Source organism: Zingiber officinale, chromosome 4A, assembly GCF_018446385.1.
Source record: "Zingiber officinale cultivar Zhangliang chromosome 4A, Zo_v1.1, whole genome shotgun sequence".
In the NCBI taxonomy this organism is placed as follows: Eukaryota; Viridiplantae; Streptophyta; class Magnoliopsida; order Zingiberales; family Zingiberaceae; genus Zingiber; species Zingiber officinale.
The window spans coordinates 154515462-154535464 of record NC_055992.1 but is presented as its reverse complement, the minus strand read 5'-3'; the positions used below and the strand labels follow the sequence as shown (position 1 = coordinate 154535464).

The 20003-nt window shown below is 38.3% G+C and overlaps 2 non-coding genes across 2 annotated transcripts; both read right to left on the bottom strand.

Annotated features, from left to right (window-relative positions):
• Positions 1 to 3219: 3219 nt before the first annotated feature.
• LOC121973938 lies at positions 3220 to 3326 on the bottom strand. The gene has a single exon (XR_006109841.1). It is a non-coding gene; the product is annotated as a small nucleolar RNA R71 (small nucleolar RNA).
• Positions 3327 to 10230: 6904 nt separating this feature from the next.
• LOC121973962 lies at positions 10231 to 10336 on the bottom strand. The gene has a single exon (XR_006109862.1). It is a non-coding gene; the product is annotated as a small nucleolar RNA R71 (small nucleolar RNA).
• Positions 10337 to 20003: the final 9667 nt, after the last annotated feature.

Genomic DNA, 20003 nt, shown 5'->3' with positions numbered 1-20003 from the left:
CCTCCAATCGGACTCCATGCCAACTTTGACTGAGACAACTACTTCACCACCATAAATAAGGTTAAAAAGGGTTATAACTGTCGCTTCTTACGGGGTGGTGCGGTAAGCTCACAGCACGCTAGGTAACTCATCGACCTAACTTTCTCCGACATGATCAAGCTTAGTTTTGAGACCTCTGATGATTTCTCTATTAGTGACCTCAGCCTTACCGTTGCTTTGAGGATATGTCATAGAGGTAAACACTTGTTTAATGTCATAACTGGAACATCATTTCTAGATCCTCTGGCACTAAAACTGTCTTCCATTATATGAAACAAGCTTGTATGGAATCCCGAACCGGCAAATAATTTCTGCCAGAGGAATTTGATGACCATCCGCTCAATTATTTTGGCCAATGGCTCAGCCTTCACTCATTTGAAAAAATAGTCCACAACCACTAATAAGAATTTTTCTGAGTGGGCGCCATAGGGAAGGGTCCTACTATATCCATACCCCATTGATCGAATAAAAGAAAACAATGGAAGTTTTTAATAGCTCGGTAGGACGATGTGGAATGTTTTGATACTTTTGGCAGGATAAGCAAGTCATTACCAACTGAGTAGAATCAACTTGCAGAGGGGACCAAAAGTATCTGGCCAGTAAGATTTTTTGAGCGAGCAATCGGCTACCCAAGTGGCTTCCGCGAACCTTGATGCACTTCTTGCAAAATATATTATACATCCTTCAGCTCGATACATTTGAGCAAAGGTTGGGAGAAAAAGCTCTCTTATATAAATGATCCCCGATCAAGGTGAACCGACTGACATTTTTCTTAATCATACATGCTTACTCCCGGTCGACTAGTAATACTCATTGTTGAAGAAATAAGATTAATGACACTCTCCAATCCGCTTGTAATTATTTTTCATCTTGTCTTTCAATATACTCTATTAATAGTGTTTGCTCCATTGGCCAGTCCAAATTCTACTGAATTATAGAACCACCCAACTTAGCTAATTGATATGCATAGATCTTATACTCTTTTATGCATGTTTTGACACACAATCACGTACTTTATTCATGATTGATTTATGTATTCTTACACTCCTTATCATATTTATAGTATAATTACTCTTCTATGTCGGAGATTTACTCTTTGTGTGCATTTATGTTGACAGGAATCACTCTTGGAGCGAAAAAGGCGATCATCGATGAACTGGAGAGCAGGCAAAAGATATTGGCACCGGTCGTGTGATCCTACATGGTCGTGTGGCTAGTCCGGAGAAGGAGCAGCACATGGTCATGTGATCCCACACGGTCGTACCACCCATCTAGAGCCGGTGAAGCACACGGTCGTGTGATCTCACATGGTCGTGCAATACATCCAGAACCGAAGAACACAGTAGTGTGGATCTCACACGGCCGTGTCACTTGACCCCAAGCCAAGGCGACGTTTGCTATGTGAATCTCACACGGTCATGGCACGGGCCGTGCCAAGCCCGTGCCCTAGCCTATAAAAGGGGCTTTAAAACTTTTCTAGAGCAAGGGAAGCCGCCGACCTTGAGAGAATTATCCTGGTGTTGTTCCACGCCATCCTTGACTCTTGTTCGACGATACGAGACATATTCCATCATTCCATCAACTCCGGAAGCGAAGTATTGGATCCCAGGATTACTCGACTTCATTGGATAAGCCTTCTCCCTCCTCTTTGTTGGATTTTGATGGATTTATTTCTTAATGTCTTTGGATTCTTTTCTTTCCTCTATGGAGTAGATTCATTATTTTAGGACAAGGGAGTAGTTGTGGTTGTGTTATGATGTAAAAACTCATGGTTACGCCTTTTATCTATCTACATGATATTAACTTGCTTTGTATCTATTCGTTCTAATGTGAATAAGATGTTTTGCCATGTTAGATCGAATGTTTGTGTAGAAATTGTTGATCTCATAGAAGAAGTGTCATAGATCATATACTCGAGGGGCCTCAGTGACAAGGGTAACCCGTTTACGGACGTTTAGGACATTTCCTTGAAAGGAGAAGCAATTCCTCTATAAGGAAGTAGAAAATCGCACCTAATTTCTATCTTTATCTTTATTATTATTTACTAGACATATATTCCTGTGATCTATGACCGAGGTGCCCTAGTGACAGGGGTTATCCGTTTTCGGATTTCATAGGAATCATCTCTATGCAATACTTAGGGATAATAAATCTAATTTCTTACAAGTGCATGCTAATTGAAGGTAGGAAATTGGTAGACCATGATACATTAGTAAACACTACAATGAAACTGAACTCCTAGAATATTCCCCGAATCGATATATTCAACACTTACTCTAGTTCTCTTTTCCTTCTTCTAAGTTTCTTCTTTCTTTCTAGATAGTAAATTTTTAACAATCGATAGTTTAGCTATTTCTGCATGAGCGATCGCTAGTGCTTATAACCAGTCCTTATGACTCAATATCTTTTATTACTAACGACTATGCACTTGCGGAAACGTAATAAGTTTTTGGCCTCATTGTCGGGGACTGCGCTTATAACATTAGTGATAATCATTTAAGTTAGACTAAATTTTTATTTTCTTTATAGTTTAAATAATTCTTGTAAATTTTATTTTGAAGTTACATCTTGCGTTTGCTTACTTAAATTTCTACATTTTTTATTTCTGCATTATGAATCTCCTGCATTTTCTTGTTACCTTTGAAAATTTTAAAAACTCTATTCTCTTATTGCATTTGGATTGTTTGTTCTTGCATGCGAAGAGCTAATCTTGTAGGAGAACTACTGTCATTCGACCCAGAGATCAATAGAACTTTTCGAAGGAGAAGAATCCTGCAAAGACTCCAAGCAGAACAAGAAACATCGGAAATGGCTGACAAACCTTTGAAAGACTACGCAACACCTTATGCACGTGGGCTATGGTCTAGCATCACTAGGCCACCAATTGAAGCTAATAACTTTGAGATAAAGTTAGTGGTAATCCACATGGTCTAGCAAAATCAATTTGGAGGAGCGCCAAATGATGATCTGAACTAGCACTTGGAATCATTTTATGAGATTTGTAGCACGATGAAGGTGAATGGAGTTCCACCAGAAATAGTGAGACTACTACTGTTTGGATTTTATTTAAGAGACAGAGCCAAGCAATGACTTAACTCCTTACCAACAAATAGAATAGCATCTTGGGAGCAATGTGAGCAACAATTTTTAGACAATTTTTATCCACTAAGCAAAACATCTCACATGAGGAATCTAATAGCAAGCTTCAGACAGACAGACTCAGAATTATTATTTGAAGCATGAGATAAATTCAAGAGTATGCTCAGACATTGCCCTCATCATGGGCGTGAGAAGTGGTTAGTCCTACATACATTTTATAATGTCATCAACTATCACACGAAGGTGTCCCTCGATTTTACGATGGAAGGGGCATTAATGAATAAGAGATTAGATGAAGCTAAAGACATCATTGAAAATGTAGCCCTGAACCATCATCAGTGGACATCTAAAAGATCTGGAAGATCCTTTTCTGGGAATGCAATCAAGGCTTCAGGAAAATTTGATGTAGATGCAGTCACACTCATGTCTACAAAGTTGGATGCTCTGACTAAAAAGTTTGAGACTATGGGAAATAGCACTGCCAATGCAATTGTGTGTGTGTGTGTGTGCGAGACTTACGGAAGTACGGATCATGCCCAAGATACTTGCCCCCTAGGGCCAATCTCTGCACAAATAAATCAACTTGAGCAATATGATGTAATAGTCAATTACAATCAGAGACAAAATAATCTGTACTCTAACACTTACAACCCTAGGTGGAGGAGTCATCCGAATTTTTATTATTGGAATAATCAGGACCATGTACCATCTGCAGGAGCAAAGCCAAGCTACCAACCTGGGCAACAAATTTATCAACAACAATCATCACAATTATCAAGAATAGAGAAGATGCTTAAGGAAATTCTTACTTAACAAAGGGAAATGAAGAATGAGATCAAGTAATTAAATCAAAGAATGGATAACTTTAAAAAACACCAAAAGATGCATGATAGTCAGAGTGCCGAAATAACCCAATCTTCTTCAAGAGCACCAGGCACATTCCCAAGAAAACCTGATATTAACCCAATGGAACATTGCAACAGTGTTGAATTAAGGAGCGAGCAGACCTTGGGAGACCCCCAAGTAACTACACCGAAAGGGATTGATCTTCAAGAAGAACTCTCTCCCCCTACACCAAATTTGGTCCAAAATAAGGACAAGGAGGAGATTACTAGGAAGGTTGAAGAGACTTTTCCATTTCCGCCACAAAGTCAAACAATTCTTTTTCCTCAAAGATTAGTAATGTCCTAAAAAGATGAAGAATTCTATAGATTTCTGAAAAAAAATAAGGATATTCGCATTGAGGTCCCTCTTATAGACAACCTTCACTAGATGTCAAAATTTGTAAAGTTTTTGAAGGAAATTATGTCAAACAAAAGGCAGAAAGGTGAATTCGAGATCGTAGCATTGATGGAAAAGAGTAGTGCTCTACTCACGGCAATCACTTCCCCAAAGCCCAGCTTCACGAGATCGTAGCATTGATGGGAAATTGACCCCCAACCAACAACGAGAAGTAACATCTGCCCTGCACGCCACGGTCATGTGATCCACATGGCTGTACCAATCTCCCCGTGGCCAGGCAACACGCAGTCGTGCCATTTCTCTAGAGGTCGTGCATGGCCAGGCAGTGTGAGCCACACGACCATGCAACATTTTCCATAGAGCAAGTATATCCAGGCCGTGTGAGCCACACGGTCGTGTAGGTCATCTAGTGCTAAAAGCAGAACACGTTTGTGTGGATCTACACAGCCATGTCACCTTGGCTGAGAGGAAGATGCACGAGGCCATGTGGACTACACGGCCATGTCATGGGACGTGTGGTATCTGTGCCCTTTTCTATAAAAGGGATTTTTCTCCCATTTTCACTCATCTTTGGCTTGGGGCTCTTTTCCATTGCTTGGGGAAGGGTTATCCCCTTTGGGGAGGCCCTAGATCTCCTTCATCTTCACCAGTCTGTCCTCCTCCGGAGCAAGGGAGCACTTCCAAGGATGCTACGCTTCAAAGATAAGCATTCTCTTCTCTCTATCTCCATGTATTGAGTCGTGGTTTGCTTTACTTATCGTCTTTGGTTGTAATTCCCTTGTAATGGAGTAGATCTCCAAATCTAAGATGTAGGAAGTAGTGATGATGTGTTGTGATGTATGAACTATGTATTTAGACATTTTCCCATGCAATGAAGTGGTTATATCACGATCTATGTGTTGTGCCTTGTATATGTTTGACGAAATGTGTGTGAGGCCAATCCGTGTAGATGTAAGGTCTAGATCACCATATAGAGGAAGAGCCTTGGAATGTAAGATCATGGGACCTTATGATAGAAGGTATCCCTTACTTTCTATAGCAGTTCCTTGAAACGGGGATCGACTCTCTACTAGGAAAATTAATTAGAGTTTAAAGGTTTCTCCCAAATTAATGTTAGGAAGTGACTTGTGTAATCTAGTAACGTGGACCGTGGGCCCTGGTGACAGATGGATGTTCTCTATAATTGGAATTCCTAAATTATCTCTTCTACTTAATTGCATTAATCTATCGTTAGAAAGTGACTTGTGTAATCTAGGAACGTGGGTCATGGGCCCTTGTGACAGAAGGATGTTCCCTATAATCGAACTTTCTAAATTACCTCTTCTACTTAATGGCGGTAGAACATGGGTAAACTCTTCGGTGCGATCTTCGCGAGGTTGTACTGGACTCTAGTTAGAACTCCTACACGAGTGTAAGCATGGAGTTAGTTAGATGAACAATGCATTGGAACATTAACTAGCATCACAACGAAACCGAAATCCTAGCATATATGATTCATCCTCTTACCCTTCTCTCACTCCTTTCCCTTGTTCTCTCTCTTCTCTTTTCTCTTTCTCTTACTCTCTTTTCCAACCAATCTTAGGTTTGTCTAGATAATTCACCATGTGAAGTTAACTAGTGCTTAATCAATAGTCCCTATGGGTTCGATATCTTTTATATTACTAATGACGTAATCGTGCACTTGTGGTTCATAACAAGTTTTTGGTATCGTTGCCGGGGACTATTTTTTATTAACATTAGTTGATTAACATATGAGTTACTCTAGACATTTTTCTTTTTCTTTTTGCCTTTTCTTTCTTGTTTTCATTATGCACTTTCTTTCTTGCAATTTAAATTCTACATTTTCTTTCTTGTTTTTCTTATAGCATTTTATTTCTTGTCTTTGATTCTTCATTTTTATTTTTCTTCTCATAATTTTGTTTAGATATCATGAGTACTAACATGTCAAGCAAGCCTTTGAGAGAATTTTCTGCACCTATTTCTTGTAACGATCCACCTTTCTACACTACTACTATTCTCTAAAGGTGACCATTACTTGACTACTAACTCTACTTAACCGGTACGCTACTTAACTTCGAGAAATCCCTACCGAAAAATATCGGCAGAGCCTCCCCTGTACCGGTGACCCCAAACTGGGATACAAACACTATATACACAGCCACCGGCGGCTGGAACATATTTTTCACAACCACGCATAAATAATAACACGACACTAAAAAGAAACTATTCTAGCAATAGAAAACTATATAGCTCCAACAATAGGAAATAACTCAACTAACAATGCGGAATAGACTCAATTAATCAACATAGACAAAGGAAACAACTAATACAATCTCTATCAACTTAATAACTGAAAGAAAACTCAAAAGGAGTCTTGACAGTTTCCTTAGCAAACTCATGATCTCTCCATAGTCCTGGCATCACACACCGTCACAGCATCTCCTTGTCGCCTTCCTTTCATACCTTAGCTTTTCCTTTATCTGCAGTAGGAGGAAATGCAGTCTATAAGCATAAAGCTTAGTGAGCGCTATCTACTCACAAAAACTCGATATGCATGTATACAAATAAAAACATGCTAAAACTGAATGCTAACATGTAAAGCTACTCATGCTCATAAATAGCAAAGAAATCAACTAACAGAAAAGCTAACATGTATAGCTACTCATGCTCATAAATAGCAAAGGAATCATGCTAACTGAAATACTAAACATGTATAGCTAATCATGCTCATAAACCAATAAAGGAATCATACTAACTGAAATACTAAACATGTACAACTAATCATGCTCATAAATAGCGAAGAAACTAACTGAAAAGCTAACATGTAAAGATAATCATGCTCATAAATAGCAAAGAAACTAACTAAAAAGCTAACATGTAAAGCTAATCATAGAACTATCATGTGTATCAATAAGAAACTGAATTGATACCTAAGCTAAACTAATTAATGCTAAACCGAGTCTAACTTGTATTCACATAACTAATTTGTGAAGTTTTGAAAACTATTTACATAATAGATTAAAATAATAATCATGCTGTTGATGGGCCCGGCAACTGTACTTGCTGTGCGCGCATCCCTAACTAAACCCAGGATTGCAAGTTCCGAGTCTAGTAGGGTTTACTAGGTTATCTAAACCTAGGGACGACTGTGGGAGCCCAACCCAATGGATATCTAATCCAGTACAGTGCCACTGCTGAAAATAAAATACTGATTTCATAGCTAATTTTCTTATCTTGCTTTTAATATGTTATCTGAACAAAGAGGCGACTGTGGGAGCCCACCCATTGGACCGTAGTCCCATATAAGCTGAAGCAAGACTAAATAAGTTATTTTAAATGCTTCTACTGCATTTACTGAGCTATTAAAATGCCTACTGTAGCATTATATTGAGCTAAGCATTTTATCAAGCACTTGGGGTGCACTAGAACACACTCTACGTACTGAAAATCTGTATACAAAGCTTAACATAGATCTGCATGTAAAGCTTAATAAAATCTGCATACTAAGTTTATCAAAATCTACATACTAAGCTTATCTAAAATCTGCATGCAATACTTATGAAAATCTGCTTATTAAAAATCTGCATACTTTACTTATAAAAATATGCATGCTATAAAAATAGAACTGCTCATGTTATTCCAATAGCAAATAGGAAACTAGAACAACTTAAGCATGCTGTGAAAGTAAAACAACTTAAGCATACAAAGAGATCTAACTATACTAAAATTCTGCACTATACTACTAAATTCTGCATACTATAAGCTTAACAAAATCTGCATACTATGTTACTAAATTCCACATAACATTCTGCCCTATCATGCTTAACAAAAACTGTGCTATATTACTAATTCAACTACTAAGCATGCAATAGAATCTAGAAAATAAGGAATCGTTGTTGTATGGAATTAACAGAATATCATGCTTCACGGAACTTAAACTAGCTTCAAAGGAACTAACAAACGAAAATCTAACTCTTCTCATATCTAATTTCCTTTATGCAGAATTACGGCAGGTTGAGGAAGATATAAATGAACAATTAAAACCCACAGTAAGCTCCTCTATCCGTGCCCCTCTTGTAACACAATTTAAGCTATAACCTACTGGAATTTAAGAGAAAACTAGGTGAAGCTTGTTCACAATAATTCTAACATATATAAATCTGTGCACAAATTTATAGCATTCACAACTCTGTCACAAGGTTCAGCAAGTACTAAATCGTTCATAAAAACAATTCCAGTATGTCAATCTGTTCCAGAGATTTCAGAACAATAGGAAGCTTAAGCATTATCTATCAAGACTAAATCCCCTAGCAATCTGTCCAAAACTTTCGGGAGCAGTGGGAAGGATCCGAACATCACCAAATCTCATAGAATCCATCAACCTCTTGATCCAGAATCCCAAACTAATTGAAGGAAAATTGCTACTGAAAACCTAAATTTTATAACTGTTCTTCATGCTTAAAATCCCTATCTTCTTTCTTTAGGGTTCATGGCAGTAAGCATCAAAAACAAAACCCCTCAAGCTTGCTTCGAAATCCAAAAGAAAACAAGAATCCGAAAGCCATGAAAATGAATCAAAGCTCGAAACAACTCCTACTGCAGGTGAGAAGCAACTCACATTTGCTTTTAGGACTTACAACCGGAAGGGAGAAATCTAGGGTTTGCGGCGAAGCTTGAGTTTCCCCGGCCGCTTCCTCGTGCCTACGCGCCCTCCTGCCGAGGTGGTCTCAATTGGTGAAGATCCGTCGGAAGGAAACCTTCGCCGGCCACCGGAGGAAGAAATCCTGGCGGCGGCTGCGATTTCGCCCAAGAGAACCCCGACGCCGCGCGAGAGAAAGAATAGGAGAGGGGAAAAATTAGGTCACGGCCAAAACTTAAGTTCTCCTTTTAATACTCTCATATTTCTGTTAACTAGTACTACTTAAATATATTTCGATATATATTTAATTAAGAAAAGTTCGGCTGGTCTGTTGGTGGGCTGCGTTCTGCTTAAAGCCCAACTTGTGGGTTCGAATCTCGGCTGCAACCATTTTATTTCGTATTTATTCTCCATTTCCTAACTACTGCTCAAATAGAATATTTCTCCTTCTTTAATAAGAAACGCCCGCTGGAAGAGTTGGTTGGCTGTGTTTAACCGAAACCTCTGGTCACGGTTTCGAAACCTCAACCGAGCGTTTAATTTCCCTTTTATTTTAACTGTTCTTAACTACTGCTTAAATATATATCGCTCCATATATGATTAACAAATTGAGCGCAGCTCGGTTGGTTAGGCCGATTTTGCTTGGGTCCGGGGTGCTGGGTTCAAAACCCAACTTCTACAACCCCTTTTTTTTATTATTATTATTTTAGTTTATTTTTAAAACTTATCCTCTTTGGTAAAAATACCAAACGAACTCCAAAAATTGCATAAAAATATTCTAAAAATTTCTAAAAATCTCTAGAATTTTTCTATAACATTTAATAATATTTTTGAATTATTTATGGGGCTCAAAATGAGAAAATTTGGGTCGTTACATTTCTGTAAGATTTTTATCTCGGATTGTGCAACCTCATATTGAAGCAAAAAGTTTCCAACTAGACCCAGAGTTAATCACCATGATATAATGCCACAAATTTAGAGAAGAAATATCAAAAAACCCATATTTCCATCTTCAAGAATTCCTAAGGCTTTGTGATATGGTAAACTGTGAGGGTCTCTCAGCGGATGCAATTCGATTGATAGCATTTCCTTTTAGTATTAAAGATCGGGCAAAGACTTGGTTTAATTTTCTTTGTCCTCAAAGCATCACAAGTTGGAAACAATTAGAGTAGCAATTTCTAAATCATTTTTTCCTCTAAGCAGAATAGTGTATATGAGGAATTGCATCACAAATTTTTCTCAAGCAGATAGAGAATCACTATTTGAAGCATGGGATAGATTCAAGAGCCTACAAAGATAGTGTCCTCATCATGGTTTGGAAAAATAGCTGACCCTACATATATTCTATAGGGAAAATTTCTTTCTCAGATAAGTGTTTGTTAGATTCATCAGTTGGAGGTTCTTTTATGAACAAGAGGGTGGATGAAGCATATACATTATTTGATCAAGTAACATTGAATCTCCAAGAATGGTCAGATAAAAGATGGATGGATTCTTCCCTGATAGTTTCAGAAGTGCAAGTCATGAAGGCAAAAGAGTCTGTCAAACAAATTGTAATTCAACCACCCAAGAATTTTGAAAATCACAAGTCACAGAATGAGGGGTCCAAACAATTGGAGGCAAAGATTGATAGCATAGTTTCAAAATAATTCAAACATGATCTCCCTCCTACATAGACAAGGTCTAGTGAACATCATAATGATATTGAGTTGAGAGGTGAAAAGAATCATGAAGAACTTTTGAAAAAAGGACTTGTATAGAATTGAGGAGAGGAATAATACGGAGAGCTGGGAGAAAAAACCTACTTCCTTGATGAAGAATAATACCTGACTGAATGTAAATCCGAGAAACCCAAAGTGGATTGGGGAGAGTAGAATCACAGAATACCTTCCTGGTGCAAAGCCCCAATGGCGAGAAAGAAATCTAACCGAAGAAAACCCAGATCCAGAGCTTCCAAGGCTTCCTGCGCACAAGAGACCAACCAACACTATCATCAGTGACCTAAGACCGGGGTGGGAATCCCTGGCTAGGCCCTCCGATGCTCAAGTCAGTGATCTCTCTCGGTGTGGAAGAAGGAAGAAGAAGAAGAAGATGAACAGTAGTTGAGAATTAGGGTTATCAATGTGCGCAGTGATGTGAACTTACCTTGCCAACGGAGAGGATTCCCATTTTTATACCACTTAATATAACCACCGTAGTCATGAAGTGAACCCCGGTTCGTTAGAGTTTGTTATGAGATGTCGTAAGTTATGTACTTGCAGGAAATGGTTTTTAAGGAATCTTTTTTGTACCCCAGATGTACCTTCTTTGTCGTCTAGTACCTATAGAAAAATCCAGAAGCCTTTCTCCCACCACATTAGCAAACCTGTCATACAATCACACACTGCAAATATCTTCATTAAACTACTTTATTTGAAATATTTACTTCTGTCCTGTTTCATAAGTTATTTCAGAGTGTATCTATCGTTCCTACTTGCCCCTCTTGTTTTTGCTATATCATAGATAGCCTAATATAACATTGTTCTTGGTATCAGTCGAAACTGAACTTAAATTAGGTCTGGTCAATTACTATTACCTCTCATGATGCTTATTGGGCAATACCTGTCCGTACCCTTCTAAGTTTATTATCCTAGCTAGTACTGGGCTATATTTTATCAAGTATGTAATCTTAATCAATATTGGTATGTCCTTTTCAAGGTATTATCCAGCCTAGATTGACCTACCTCTTTCATGGTATGTATCGGTCGATTGCCCTGCTTACTTGGAAGTATATCTCGGCCGATATTGGCCTTCTTCCCTGAAGGTATATCTCGATCGATATTGGCCTGCCTCCTTGGATTGGAGGTATATCCTGATCGATATTGACCTACCTCATTTGAGGTATATTCCGGCCGATATTAGCCTACCTCCTTGGAGGTATATATTGATCGATATTGGTCTGCCTCCCTGGAGGTATATACCGGCCGATATTGACCTGCCTCCCTAGAGGTATATCTTGGTCGATATTGGCCTACCTCATTTGAGGTATATCTCGGCCGATATTAGCCTACCTCCTTGGAGGTATATCTTGATCCATATTGGTCTGCCTCCTTGGAGGTATATACCAGCCGATATTGGCCTGCCTCCCTGGAGGTATATTCAGATTAATATTGGTCTACCTCATTTGAGGTATATCCCGGCCGATATTAGCTACCTCCTTGGAGGTATATCCTAATCGATATTGGCATACCTCCTTTGAGGTATATCCCGACCGATATTAGCCTACCTCCTTGGAGGTGTATTCTGATCGATACTGGCCTATAGGGGTGTCAATTCGGGTGGGTCGGGTCGGGTTGAGTTTTATTTTTTTTTTAACCCAACCCGAACCCGAGTTTTATTTTTTTTTAACCCAACCCGAACCCGACCCGAACCCGAGCTCAATCCAAAACACCTCAACCCGAACCCGAACCCGAACCCGACCAACCCGATCAACCCGAACCCGACCCATATAACCCGAAAATCCGATTCAAAATGACTTTTTTGGGCTATTTTCCCTATAATTCTTCACTTTTATCTCAATACTCCATCATTATCATACAAACATGATATTAATATACATAAAAACATCTAAATTTTTAAAATAAAATTTGATTTAACCCCAAAAAAACCCACAAAACCCTATATTTAAGTCAACCTGGGTCAACCCGGGTCAACCCGAACCCAACCTGGTCCAACCCGAAATTTTTTTACTCTCCAACCCTCCAACCCGAACCCGAAAATGCCCAATCCGAACCTGATTTTTTTCGGGTCGACTCGGGTTGGGTCGTTGGGTCGAGTTCATTTTTGGCACCCCTACTGGCCTATCTACTTGGAAGTATATTTCGACCGATATTAGCCTACCTCCTTGGAGGTATATCCTGATCGATATTGGCCTACGTCTTTTGAGGTATATCCCATCCGATATTAGCCTACCTCCTTGGAGGTATATCCTGATCGATACTGGCCTATCTACTTGGAAGTATATCTCGGCCGATATTAGCCTACCTCCTTGGAGGTATATCCTGACTGGTATTGGCTCTCCTTCCCGGAGGTATATCTCGGTTGATATTGATCTATCTTCTCAACTTGGCTATCTCCTTTCCCTACCACACCGGGGATCCATGAAACCTAACCCATATCAATTGATAGCATAGTTTCAAAATAATTCAAACATGATCTCCCTCCTACACAGACAAGGTCTAGTGAACATCATAATGACATTGAGTTGAGAGGTGAAAAGAATCATGAAGAACTTTTGAAAAAAAGACTTGTATAGAATTGAGGAGAAGAATAATAGAAGACCACAAAAACTTAGTTCTCCACAAGTACCTTTCCCTCAACAATTGATCACACTAACACTAGATAAGCAAGTTGGACCTCCTCCGCAAGCTCAAAGAGAATATGGGAAAAGGAAGTTCAATCTTTCCCAAGACCTTCACTAAGGGTTCCTTTTCCACAAAGGCTAGTGAAAGTCAATGAAAACAAAGACTTTAAAAAATTCTGTGATTCTAATACGGTTGAGTGTAGATTTTGTGATGTATATAATGATGAAGACTCTTTGAATGAGGATTGTGATGATAATGCAGTGGATGAAAATTTTTAGATCTACCTCCAAATTTTACAAGATGTTATAGTGAAATTTAATTTTCAGATGATGAATGTGATGTGGTAGATCAACTTAAGAATGCAAATGAAGTTAGGGATCCTCCTATAGTTGATTCTCTTATTGAGGATATTGATGTTGGTTTATTTTTTGATGTATATGGAGATGATAATGATATGGAAGGATGTGTAGGGAGCTGTGTTGTGGAAGCAACATCTCAAGAATCACCTCCTTTGTCCACACAATCTTCTGAGATTATGAGAGTTGCAAGGATTGAGCATGTTGTGGACCAATGTGTAGGGACTTATGCAGAGTTAGCAGAGTCTCAAGAGTCACCGCCTTTGGTAGCACCAACACCTGAACCAGAGCCAGAACCATCATTGGATTCAGAGGAGGTCACATCCACTGATTTGGAACTTTCGGGTAACTCTCAGCATTGTAAGGTGAGTATTCTTAGTGATCTTTTAGAAAGTTTCATGGAGGTACCTATATTTAATTTTGTTGGATGTGATTCAATTATTGATACATAATCAGTTCATTCTAATATGGTTCTGGTTCTATCTTATATAATATGTTTATGGGAGATTTGTTTTCCTTTTGAGTGTGCAAATTTTCATGAGGCTTATAATTGGAAGTTTAATCTAAACCATCTTCAACCACCTGAAAGAACTTAAAAGAAGATGAAGACGAAGAGAGCAATACTTCACTTTTTAACTCCTATATTGAAAGCTCCCTCCATAATGAGAGCTCTTGGTAGGAGGATGTTGAAATATCTTAACCCTCCAAGTGCGAGATTTAGATGAATCTAATGAGGTGGCCGAGCTAATGACCTTAAACAAGCACTTCTTGGGAGGCAACCCAAGTTCATTTTCCTTGTTTTCATTTATGTGTTTATTTTTTTTTTCTAGTTTCATTTCTTTCTTTATAATAAAATCATATCCTCTACTTAATTTTTCTTGTCTATTTTATTTTCGTAGATTTCAAAGTTGTGGAGGAATGTGAGCATTGGATAGAGAAGTATCTTCAAAAACATGAATGTCAACCATTTGGAGCTCATCAATTGATAACTTCTCTAAACTTCATAAATCTCCTCCATATATCATTTCTAGTTTTCATTGGGACAATGAAAAGTTTAAGTCTAAGGGGATGCATTAGATGCATTTGGTTTAGTTTAGTTTTTTCTTATTTCTTTATGCATAATAAAATTTTGTTAGTTGCATCACTAATCAAATCATGATTATTTGTTCCTTAATGTAAAATTCTAGCACTTGTTATCTAGATATTTATGTTGTGTGATTTGGTATGCTAGTATGTTGATTGATCTATATTTTCCTATCCATAGTAATATGAAGTAAGCATTGTTATTATTAGAAGAATTTGAATGTTGGTTTAGTTTTAGGATCTCTTCACATTATGCTTGACTTTGATGGTAGATATTTTTGAAAATAATCATAATTCATAGAACCGAACTAGTACTCTTACTTCTATGGTGACCTCTCAACTATATTTTGGTTACTGAATAAACTCAGATCATGCAAGCTCATTTAGAAAAATCAATCCCTAAAAAAATAATAAATGAAGGTTTGTTCAAGTTTGATACTTTGCAAACATTCAAAGAAAGAAAAAAAATAAGGGATAAAAAAATAGTTATCATGAGTGGAAACTAATAATTCACCTCTTTGAGACCGAGTTAGGTTACTAGAGAAATGAATGTTATGTTTCTCTTGATACTGAGTATTCCTTTGAGACCTCGTGTAGACGATGTATAGTATTTTTTTGTGGGGGATGAACCTTGCGTGTGGCAGGTAAGTGTCTATCGCCGGAAGTATGAGGAATACAGTTAAATAAAAAATTGACTAGGCTTAGAGATTGACACTTGAAAAAGTTAAGCCACTTATCACACTGAGCACGGAGAACTTCTACTTAGGCCACACTCAAATAATTTTTGTATCATTCTCATCAATGAAACTATATGATAGGTTTATATTAATTCATTAGGGATTATTACATGTCATCTACACACATAAATCTATATTGCGGGTTTTGCTTGAGGACAAGCAAAGGTTTAAGTATGCATGTTTTTGTGTATATCTACTTGTATTTCATTAGCATAATCTATGTTTATTACACCCTATTTCATTATAATGTCATACTTCTATTATATTATATTTAGAGATCTACTCTTTGCATATTTTGATTGACAAGACGCATATTGGAGCAAAAATAGAGTAAAAATGTACACGGGAGCAACTCTGATAGAAATCAAGCTTGAGTTGTGTAGGCCACACGACCGTGTGGCCATCCTGAAGTAAATCATGCCACGGCCGTGTGACCCACACGGTCATGCCAATCTCCCTGTGGCCAGGCAGCACACAGTCGTGCCAACAATCTAGATGCAAAGCAAGGCAAGGCCGTGCCATTTCTCCAGAGGTCGTGCATGCCCAGGCAGTGTGAGCCACATGGCTGTGCAACATTTTCCAGAGAGCAAGTATAGTCAGGTTGTGTGAGCCACACGACCGTGTAGGTCATCCAGTGTTAAAAGCAGAACACAGTCGTGTGAATCTACACGGCCGTATCACCTTGGCCGAGAGGAAGATGCACGAGGCCATGTGGACCACACGGTCGTGTCACGGGCTATGTGGTGCCCGTGCCCTCCTCTATAAAAGGGATTCTTCTCCCCTTTTCACTCATCTTTGGCTTGGGGCTCTTCTCCATTGCTCGGGGAAAGGTTCTCCCCTTTGGGGAGGCCCTAGATCTCCTTCATCTTCGCTGATCCGTCCTCCTCCGGAGCAAGGGAGTACTTCCAAGGACGCTACACTTCAAAGATAAGTATTCTCTTCTCTCTATCTCCATGTATTGAGTCATGATTTGCTTTACTTATCGTCTTTGGTTGTAATTCCCTTGTTATGGAGTAGATCTTTAGATCTAGGATGTAGGAAGTAGTGGTGATGTGTTATGATGTATGAACTATGTATTTGGACATTTTCCTACGCAATAAAGTGTTTATATCATGATCTATGTGTTGTGCCTTGTATGTGTTTGACGAAATGTGTATGAGGTCAATCCATGTAGATGTAGGTTTTAGATCACCATGTAGAGGAAGAGTCTTGGAATATAAGATCATGGGACCTTGTGACAAAAGGTATCCCTTACTTTCTACGGCAGTTTCTTGAAACAGGGATCAACTCTCTACTAGGAAAACTAATTAGAGTTTAAAGGGTTCTCCCAAATTAATGTTAGGAAGTGACTTATGTAATCTAGGAACGTGGATTGTGGACCCTGGTGACAGAAGGATGTTCCCTATAATTGGACTTCCTAAATTATCTCTTCTACTTAATTACATTAATCTACCGTTAGGAAGTGACTTGTGTAATCTAGGAACGTGGACCGTGGGCCCTTGTGACAGAAGGATGTTCCTTATAATCGGACTTCCTAAATTACCTCTTCTACTTAATGGCGGTGGAACATGGGTAAACTCTTTGTGCGATCTTCGTGAGGTTGTACTGGACTCTTGTTATAACTCCTACACGAGTGTAAGCATGGAGTTAGTTAGATGAATAATGCTTGGGACATTAACTAACATCACAATGAAACCGAAATCCTAGCATCTATCATTCATCCTCTTACCCTTTTCTCACTCCTTTCCCTTGTTCTCTCTCTTCTCTTTTCTCTTTCTTTTACTCTTTTTTCCAACCAATCTTACGTTAGTCTAGATAATTCACCATCCGAAGTTAACTAGTGTTTAATCAACAGCCCCTGTGGGTTTGATATCTTTTGTATTACTAACGACGTAACCGTGCACTTGCAGTTCATAACAGCAACCCAAGGGTTTTTCTTTAATTAACTTTCAGTTCGTGATTTTATTTTCTAAGTTAGTTCGACTAAGTATGTTCTTTTTGAATCTTTGTTTTTCAAGTTGTGCGCGACTTCCACGAGCTACCCATAATCATTTTATGGGCATGGAAGTGTTAGAGGAGTCATAGAGAGGAGAAATCTAGCCACTATACAAGCCAAGAAGTTGGCCGTGTGAATCCACACAACCGTGTGATGATGGCAGAGAAAAAGACATCATGGGTCGTGTGAATCCACACGGCCATGTGGCATTGGCAGAGCAGAAAATGAAGCGAGCCGTGTGACTTCATACGACCGTGTGAAGTCACCCAAGAGGAAGGAGATAGGGGCCATGACGATGGACATGACCGTGTGAAATCGACAAAAGGTAGGTCGTGCATAACCCACATGGCCCAACCCATTCACATGGTTTTTAGGGCACGGGCATGCAAAACTCCACACAGTCGTGGCCGCTGATTCTTCTCACTTCTTCATCCCTCTCTCACCCCTTTTTCTTCCTAAAGCTCTCAAAGTGTCACCTTCCATCCTCATAACCCATTCCATTGAAGTTTCGACCTTCTCATCATCCTTAATGTCAAATCTCATCGAAGGAAACAATCGACCTAGCAAAGGACAGGAGAAGATGGGTGTTTCAAATAAGGGGAATTCATGCTTCAAAGGTACATCTAACAACTTTGGCATTGTTTTCTCTAGTGATTAACAAATGTATCATTATGATTCTTTGTCTAAACATTCCATTTTGAGCACTAGATTTATGAACCAAGAGACCTTAGAAGTGTTAGGATTTAGAGATGATGTTGATTGGCTACTTGAAAGAATAGGGTGGGCTTATTTAATGAATATGAAGTACCCAACTTACCCTAGAATTATTTTAGAATTTTTAAGCTCAATCACTGTTGATAACGTTCAACGAGGGGGGAAATTGAAATTTTGTTTATTTAATGATGATTATGAATGGACCCTTAGCGACTTTAATGCATGTTATGATTTGCCTAGGGATGGAATATATACAATTCTCCCTGCTTTTGACAACTTAAACATAAGGCAACTAATCTCTGGGCAATCTCATTTTAACCCCCCATGCTTCCAAGAGCACCAGAATCATTAACCCAATTTTTTGGTATGTTCAGTTGATTATGAAAAATATGATATTTGGAAGGGGAGGTAAAGAAGGAATAGTGAGACTTTCGGGTTTATATTATTTATGGGCGATGATAGAAAATGTGTCAATAAATTCTAGCTATTTTTTAAGGCACTTGGTAACATTAGGGAAGGTCTCTTTTACTGCTCTTATTATTTTAGTTGGATTACTCACTCATATAGCAATAGTACTAGGATATGACCTTAATGATGAAATGATTGAAGTTGTTCATTGATTCGATCTAAATTCTTGCTTAGAAACTCATATGATTCATTGTGAGGAATACGGGTATAGTCTTGTGATCAAAAATAGTTTCTCCCTTCGACTGCCCAACCCAACTATAACCGCGATACGTGTTAGGGAAAATTGGTGTTTGACTTTGGCAAATCAACAATCTAAACTACCTCCCTCTCCCATTCCTAAAGACATACATTCGGTTAGTCGGGATACTCTTTGATTTAATTTCTACAAGTTTCGTCCTATTATTGATAACCTTCATCTTGATTTGGACCTATATAGTAAGATGTTTACAAGGGGCATATGCATGGTGGACGACTAATTTAAACGTTTACAAGATTGTTTTAAGAGTGAGAGAGAATTGTGTAAGAAGATGACTGAATTTATGGAAGCTTATAGAAAATGAATGATGTTAAATGAGGATTTTAGGGGATATATGAGACTTCTTCAAAGTGATGTCGATGAGTAATTTCATATCTTAGATTTGTGAGGAATGAAGTAAAGTGGCTCCTTAAGTCTTTTCTTGAACTTCCAGAATTCCCCGATATACCTCTATATCAGCCATATTGATTTCATCGGGACGATGAAAAGTTTAGGTCTGGGGAGGTGTTTGTGTTTGTACAACCTGAGTCAAGTCTTTTTCATTTTCTTTTCTTTTATTTCTACAACTTTAGTTTGTTTTACTTACTTGCATTTTAGTTTGTTTGGATTATTTTCTTTTCAAGTTTCATATTGCATCTCTTTTCTTATTTATAGTTTTTCTAGTTTATTTGTTTTGCAAAATAAAAGTGGTTTTAAGGCATATTGAGAGCATCCGACCTTCCATTTTTACTGCTGACTTGTCCGACAGTAAAATAACTAGCACGTTTATTTCTTAATTCATGTTGTTGTAGAGATAGTGCTAGTATGTTTAGTGTACCTCTTTTCTCTTTCTCTAGTAGCATGAAATAAGCTAAGTATTGTACGGAGATAAGTATGAGTTTTGGCCTAACCTTAAGGATCTTACCTTCACTTCACTTAAGCTTGAATAGTAGATACATTTTGGAATAGTTATGATTCATCAAAATTATTTAGTACTTTTGTTCCTATGATGATTTCTTATTTACATTTTGGTTATTGGATGATCTCGGATT